An 8,674-nucleotide genomic window follows, 5' to 3' on the forward strand; every position below is an offset into this window, starting at 1 on the left:
CCCTTGAGCAAGGCACCTAACCCCTCCCCGAGCGCCACTGTTGTAGCAGGCAGCTCACTGCACGGGATCACTGCTGGGATTAGTGTGTGCTTCACCTCACTGTGTGTTCACTGTGTGCTGAGTGTGTTTCACTAATTCACGGATTGGGATAAATGCAGAGACCAAATTTCCCTCACGGGAGTATATATATTTATTTATACTTCATACACACATGTAGAAACAGACAATTATCATGCATCATTCATCTTAACACTCACTACATTGGCAGCTAAGAGCCGCATAGATGTACTTAGGGGTCCAGTCATAAACCATTAATGGCCCTATCTTACAGCAGGAGCATCGAGGCGCCAGGCACAATACAAGTGTTTTTCCTAGTTTAAGGTCAGTGCAGTTGTTAGTATTCTGTACTCAGTACTCTCACAGGCATGTCAATGTAAAACCGAGGTGTGGTGGTCAGGCACATGATCACAAATGGCTATTTTGACGCCACTGAAAATGATAAGCCACTGACCAAGAAAAAATTGGTCTAAAAGACAAATGCGCAGTATTTCACTGTAATTTCGATGGTACACTACGAGGACATCTCACTGTTTAGTGGCGAGACCTTAGCAAAGAGTCCCTGGCAACGCAATGCAAAGACTGCTGGTGTGCTTGGATGAGTAGTTGGTTGGCACCGAGACCTGAGTTCTTATTTTGTTCTCCTCATGCTCCCATGTTGTGAAAATGACAAATAAAGTATCAATCGATCAATCAATCAATCAATGTCCTTTAGGATGTCCTATCCTTATGGAGAGCCAGTTGAGGAGCAAACTATGAGTCCTGTTGATTAAAAGTGAAGAATCTAGCCCACCAGATTATTACTCAAGCCAAACTGTTCTAGGAGCCAGCTGGTTAAAATATGAGGTCAAATTGTGTCAGCATTTTTTCTAGATGTTTAAAAAGGTAAGTAAAGTCACAGTGGTATCCTCTACTCTGAACTCAGACAACTGCATGCTCAGTTGTCTGAGATCAGAGTTCAGACCTTACTAATTCGTCAAATGTTTTCATCTTCATTAATGTGAATGACAGATGTGTGTGTGTGTGTGTGGGGGGGGGGGGGGGGGTAGTAAACATTAATGTGGAATAGTTATGGAATAGAAATACTTCCATTATTCTGGGCATTAATCAATAGTAAATATTTTTCATGCACATCTATTTTTGAGTTTGAGAAGGTTAGTTTTTTGTATTTTTTGTTGGTTTTTTGATTGATGGCTAGCTGAATGTGGTGAACTGTGAATCACGATCGCAATGTTGTTCAGAATGTTCTGCTTGTTCCTGAAAAGAGCAGTCTTCTCTGGTTTTAAAGCCTCTTTCCCCCCTATTCTTTTTCTCTCTTCCTTTCTTTCTCTCTCTTTCTTTCTTTCTTTCTTTCTGTGTTTTTCTTCCTCTCCCACCACTCCTCTATCTTTGTTTTTATTTTCCTCTCTCTCTCTCTTTCTCTCTCTCTCCGCCCGCAGTGCTCTGTCGTTCTGGCACGGCTCTCAGGGTCCTGAGGAGCAGTGGTCTCGGAGGATTGACACAGACAATCTTAGCACGCGTGTGTGAGAAAAATAGCTCTGCTCTTCAACTCTGTGGAGAGCTGAGCTGCCAGCGGCTTTGCCTCATGACACACACACACACACACACACACACAAGCATACTAGTCAATCCCTACTCACACCTTTTGTGAAAAGGCCGTCATTTGCCCTGCTTAACAGTTAATTTGTTTTACTTTCACACAAACAGGGGCGTAGCACAAGATCCTGGGCCCTATGCATAGGCAGTCCTGATGGGCCCCCATGCCCCCCCCCCCCCAAACACACACACACACACACACACACACACACACACACATACTAACACACCCACAGTTAAGTGGTTTACTGGGACTGGCTGGCGTGGTGATAATATAAGCATGTGAGCGTTTGAGTGTGTGTGTGTGTGTGTGCATGTGTGTATGTGTGTGTTAGTGTGTGTGTGTGTGTTACTGGAACTGGACAGACACAGAGCGGAACAGCAGTAGTCCGGCACTGCCCATTACACAAGGTTTTTACAGCTGATCATAAAGCCTTCACTTCAGGACTACCAGCAGCGAAGCCCCAACACTACATGTCTTCCCACTGTCATCATGCATGTGACTGTGTGTGTAGGTGTGTGTTTACATTCCACTCTGTCAGTGCAGTCTACACTCATTTAGACAAATCATCCCTGTGTTTTAAAAATGTATCTTATGCTGCCAGAGGTGTGTGTTTGTGTGTGTATGTGTGCTTGTGTACACACATTTGTGTTGACTGGAGTAGAGAGTGCAGAGACATAACACACAAACATTGCCATGGCGACAGAAACAGAGCCTTTGGGTGTGTGTGTGCGTGTGTGTGTGTGTGTGTGTGTGTGTGTGTGTGTGACAGAGAGAGAGCAGCAGCAGGCGTCTGGAGTGAATCCTCTGATAGCAGAGCTGAGCTTTATCACATGCACAGCCCTACATGGCAAAGGCATCCCGTTCGCAAGTTGTTTGCCGTGTGTGTGTGTGTGTGTGTGTGTGTGTGTGTGTGTGTGTGTGTGTGTGTGTGTGTGTGTGTGTGTGTGTGTGTGTGTGTGTGTGTGTGTGTGTGTGTGTGTGTGTGTGTGTGTGTGTGTGTGTGTGTGTGTGTGTGTGTGTGGATGAATCCTTCAGGCTGCTGATGACATTCTGGTCTGTGCTGTTTTCCTCTATCATGTTCATGCTCACACACACACACACACACACACACAGGATTTGCTCTGCTCTCTGCACCTCTATATTTTCTCTCCATCGTCCTCTCTGTCTTGGTCCCCCCTCCCTCCCCTTGTGTAGCAGCTGCCCCCATCCCCCCTCTCCCCCTCCCCTCCCCCACCGCTCTGCCTCATCTCCTCTCTCTGAAGGTCACACCAGTGGCGGAGGCCAAGGTCGGAGCCATGTGTGTCTAAGTGTGAGCGGGTGCGGACAAGCGAGCGGTTGGTCCCGTGATTGACATGTCATCTGTTACCGTGGCGAGGACAAGGCCGGAGTGCCTGGGGTGGGGGTGGGGGTGGGTGTCAGAGGCTCTTAGTGGTCCAGGCGTGCGAGAGGTCAAGTCACGCAAAGCCAGATCACTTCCTCCCCCTGTAGCCCTGGGATCAGGAGTCACTGCTGTGGCCTGCAGGGCGGGAGAGGAGAGGACTGGACTGGGGGGATGTGGCCCAGATGTGGGTCTGATCTGGCCACTGGATCCACAATCAGCTGCCTTATCTATCCATGGATGAGCCTGTAAGCCAGGTATGCTGAGGTGTGGCGTGTGTGGGTCTGAGAGAGAGGGCTCTTGGATAAGTGTGTGTGTGTGTGTGTGTGTGTGTGTGTGTGTGTGTGTGTGTGTGTGTGTGTGTGTGTGTGTGTGTGTGTGTGTGTGTGTGTGTGTGTGTGTGTTGGGGGGGCAGGCAAGTAAAAGCGAGAACATATACAGTAGAGGGAGAGAGGTGGCGTGGGGGGGGATGTCGGAAACACCTGTTTCCTTCACACTGGTAATCCACATACACACATACACATCGCTCCATGCAAATTAAGGGATTTGGTGCTCCTAATCCGGGCAGTTATGTGTGTGTGTGTGTGTATGGATGTGGAGAAAGCGGCTCTGGCCGTTAAGTCAGTGTTGTGTTGAACACACACACACACACACACACACACACACACACACACACACACACACACACACACACACAGGGGTTGATTGTTTTGCCCGGGCCCCGCTGCACTTGGCGTGTACACACTGCCCACACACTTACTGTTGACACCATCAACAAAAGCTTGTTGTGGATCATGAAAGACAAGGAACCAAAACAAAAACAGGGGCGGCGCTCATAACAGCGCCAGCATCACCTGCTCCCCAGAGGTCACGAGACGCCCCTTCACATCACCGCCGTCTCTCACAGCTAACGCATTAAACACCAACACACACAAACACACACAAACGCTCAAAATGGACTCAGGTTCCTATAGGCAGAATGGGGCCAAATTCCTTTCAGGCTGCTGTTCTTTAACCCCATAAGTGTGTTTGTTAGGATAATTGTGGGCAGGTGTCGTTGGCCACTGAGTGACCTGCATAAGCCATTGTGAGCCCCTTAGCATAGGCTACACATACTGCTATTTGTGATTTTCCGTGACTCCTGTGTGTTCAGAGGGTGTGTCCGTATTAGGAATGCCATGCAGGCACTGGAGTCGAGGGAGGCCAGGTAGCTCTTCGCTCCGCTAACCCACCCCACCCCTGTGGTTGCCATGACACCCTGCTTTCAATTAGGGTTAGTGCTGTCACTGTCTGGGAGGATCCCATCCCTGCCCCCTCTGCAGAGTGCTACTATATGTGGCCACTAGGGGGAGTTATGGGTTGTTTTTCTCCCTGTAAACTTTGGTGTGTTTGTGTGTGTGTGTGTGTGTGTGTGTTAGGGGGATGCTCATCAATCCACATAATACCTCAATTTGTGACAAGCTGTTAACATTCTTTCTCTTCCAATAAGGCACTAATAAATGCTTTGATATCTTTCTCTCTCACACACACACACACACCTCTCTTTCGCTCTGTTTTTTGCACACACACACAGACACACACACATACACTCAAACACACATACTGACACATTGTTCAAGCCCTATGGGTTTCCTGGGCTGCCCTTTGTCCATGTGAAAGAGCTTTTTAAATTAACCACTCATTTCTCAGTGGAGGATGAAATGGGAAAATTCAGCTGATATCGTCTTTTGTGTGTGTGTGTGTGTGTGTGTGTGTGTGTGTGTGTGTGTGTGTGTGTGTGCCCCTCGTTATGCACTGTTGGTGTATTACGTTAGAGGCCCTATGCGCTATAAAAAGAATGCCTTTAGGCCGGCGACATAACAGCTTAAGACATCAAATCACTCTGACCTATCATGTCTTGTTACTGCTGTCATTTCAAAGGGACATGCAGCAGAGAGAGAGAGAGGGGGAGAGAGAGAGGGGGGGATGACATAGTAGAGGATCATGTGATGTAAATATACATTTTGTATTTTCTGACACACTGATAATTTTGTATTTCCGTTTTTTTTATAAATAAAAGCGTGTTTTATTCACATTCATTCTTTGTAAATACATGCAGAACAGATATCAGGATAGAGAAACCGATGGGCTGAGCGATTGACAGGAGGCACAAGAGTGTTGGCCATGTGGTGTGTGTGTGTGTGCGTTTGTGTGTGAGTGTGTGTGTGTGTGTGTGTGTGTGTGTGTGTGTGTGTGTGTGTGTGTGTGTATGTGTGTGTGTGTGTGAGTGTGTGTGTGTGTGTGTGAGTGTGTATGAGTGTGTATGTGTGTGTGTGTGTGTGTGTGTGTGTGTGTGTGTGTGTGTGTGTGTGTGTGTGTGTGTGTGAGTGTATATGTGTGTGTGTGTGTGTGTGTGTGTGTGTGTGTGTGTGTGTGTGTGCGTGTATATGTGTGTGTGTGTGTATGTGTGTGTGTGTGTGTGTGTGTGTGTGTGTGTGTGTGCCACTTCCATGGTGCGATCACAGCGTCCCTCAGCTCTGTGCCCAGGGCTCCGTTAATCCCAGCATCCTCTAGGATGGCAGCCCTGCCTCCCGACCACCCGGCCCTCATCACTTTCATCACACAAGTCTGGGATAGTCTCCAGATTACACACACACGCACACACACAACACACACACACACACGCACACACACACACACACACATTGGCAGGTATGAAATCAGTTGGGTGGTAGTGGGGTCTTCGTTGTTGAGGCAGTGGGGGAGTGCAACAAAGGCACCATTAAGAGACCTAAGCCTGATTTGATTACATCATGATAGGCTTCAATCATGGGAAACACGCTCACGGACTTAGCCTCCTGCTTCTCCCTCATGCTGGGGTCGAAACACAACACAACACAACACAGGCAACGCAGGGAGATTTTACTCATTCACCCACGGCCACACACACATACTCATACAGACACCCATACACACATATAGATATTCATACACACACAGACATGTGATAGAGTCAGTCACTTGTCACAAGTTCAAATTTACTCTTGTTTTTTCTTTTCTCTTTCAAATTTCTGAGCAGCTGACTATCCCAGTCTTGACTAAAGGGTGATACATGTATGTGTGTGTGTGTGTGACATATGTATATATTTTTATGTTTCACAGATTGATTTCTAGTCCTAGCTGTCACAGTCGTGACTGTAGTAGGTTTGATGAGTGCAGATGTCCACATCTCCTGCATCTGAGGAAGCTCATCCCTCATGCATGACTGAAAGCAGAGTGGCCTCTCTCTCTCTCCCTTTTACACAAACACACACACACACACACACATTCTTACGCACACAAACAGCACACAAACCATCTCACCTTGCTCTCTCTGTCTAACACACACACTCACACATACATACATATACACACACACACACACACACACACACATTCACTCACTCAAACACACTAAATTTAGGCTCAGTCTCTGCCTCTCTTTCATTAAACATGAGCGCATGTCTGGGGCTTTTAAAGTCTTGCTGCCAGCATGAAGCCTCTGCCACCCTCACTGAGGCAAAACATCAGGCAAGAGGGCTTGATACACACATACACACACACACACACACACACATACTCAAACACACACACACACACACACAGAACAGAGACATACTCAGACACACACTCACATGCTCACACACACACACACACACACACACACACACACACACACATGTACAGAGTGTAGTGAAAAAATCATAGCCAACCCCTTTGCTGCTGCACCCACAGGCTCAGAGACTTCCTGCTCAGAATATAGCCAGAGAGGTGTGTCGCAATTCAGATGAGGCAACCTGCTCATTCTTTCATCATCTCCCACACTCTACTCTCTTTTTCCTTCTTCTTACCTCTTCTCTTTACTTTTATTCTATTTTCTTTTCTCTTCCTGCTTTTCATTTATTTAATTTCTGTGAGAGTTATACAGCACATTGCACAGGTTCCGTCACATATTCACATATTTAGTACCACAGACGGTAACATTTACAATTTTAACATTTAAAATTGATTTCCTACTTTTACCCTTTGAAAAGCAACCAATAGACATGAAAGAAATCCAATAGAGACATTAAAGAATAATACGAGTAAACAAAACCAGACAGACAGACAGAGCCGGGTCTTGCATTTATTGAGACATCCGGATAATGGCAGCCTCTCACTGATGATCCATTAATAACCTGGAGAGGTGATGGCCACCCAGTCTCTCTCTCTCTCTCACACACACACATACACACACACACACCACACACACACACACACACACACACACACACACACACACACACACACACACACACACACACACACACACACACACACACACACACACACACACAGGCCAGATCAATAGAACATGACACCGGGTGATAAACTTACTCCTGTCTGAGTTTACATTAAGCATCCTGTGGAGATGACTCAGACTCTTTTCTCAAGAGGCCGACACGTCTGGCCCTGTGACATGTTCATGGGCTGGATAAATAAGGGACATGCTACTGTGTTAAGCTGTGCTATTATTTGCTGTTCTGAGGTGTGCCTTGCTGTTCTAAAATGTGCTGTGCTGTGCTGTGCTACGCCGTGCTGTGCTGTGCTGTGCTGTGCTGTGCTATGATGTGCTGTGTTGTGTTATGCTATGCTGTGTTATGCTGTGCTGTGCTGTGCTATGATGTGCTGTGCTGTGCTATGCTGTGCTGTGCTGTGCTGTGCTGTGTTATGCTGTGCTGTGCTGTGCTTTGCTGTGTTATGCTGTGCTGTCGTGCATTCTGGTGTGCTTTAAGTGTCATGCTGTGTTATGCTGTGCTATCGTGTGTTTGTCTGTTTTATACTGTACTGTTGAGTGCTGTGCTATGCTGTGCTATGCTGTGTCAGTCAGGGGTAGCAGAGACTGTCAGCTCTGAGCTCTTAATCCTGTGAGATGGGGACGACCGGCCTCTGGAGAGATGAATAATGGATAGGCTCACACACACACACACACACACACACACACACACACACACACACGCATGCACACACGCACACACACACACACACAAGCACGCACGCACACAAAATAACCAGCTCAGCAGGCACCCCGGACATACTCTCATACACACACACACACACACACACACACACACACACACACCTCCTTCTCAGCACATGGCATGGAAAAGCCCTGACATAGCATACATCCGCACGCCCTTATAAGTAACCATATATGTCTGCAGGCATGTCTCACGGCCAGTCTGCCTGTTTAATGGTGTGTTTCCAGTCATGTCTCACTTATATGCAGTCACATGTCACATATCAAATTCTGTATGGATATATATCTTAACATATGTACACATTCATTCATTTGTCAGTACATAATATACACACAGTTGGAGTGCTTACCTAGTTAGATTGATCAAGACCTTGCAATGTTTTTTGTCGTATGAGGCACGAAACAATGATATATATTTTTCTAGTAATACTGTTTTGTTTGAGTCAGCTGCAGATAATGCGAGGCATTTTACCCAATGCTGAGCACAGTGTTATCCACAGTAGTGTAGTTTAGACTCCGACAGTGATTCTAATCTCATAAGTCTAAGCACCCTGATGTTGATCTGGACGCTTTCCTCTACAAAATGGATCCATCACTGTGA

This window comes from Alosa pseudoharengus, unplaced genomic scaffold, assembly GCF_046254945.1.
Source record: "Alosa pseudoharengus isolate Yale_2024_CS ecotype anadromous, Long Island Sound unplaced genomic scaffold, YU_APseudo_1.1 YU_APseudo_1.1_scf_16, whole genome shotgun sequence".
NCBI classification, from domain to species: domain Eukaryota; kingdom Metazoa; phylum Chordata; class Actinopteri; order Clupeiformes; family Clupeidae; genus Alosa; species Alosa pseudoharengus.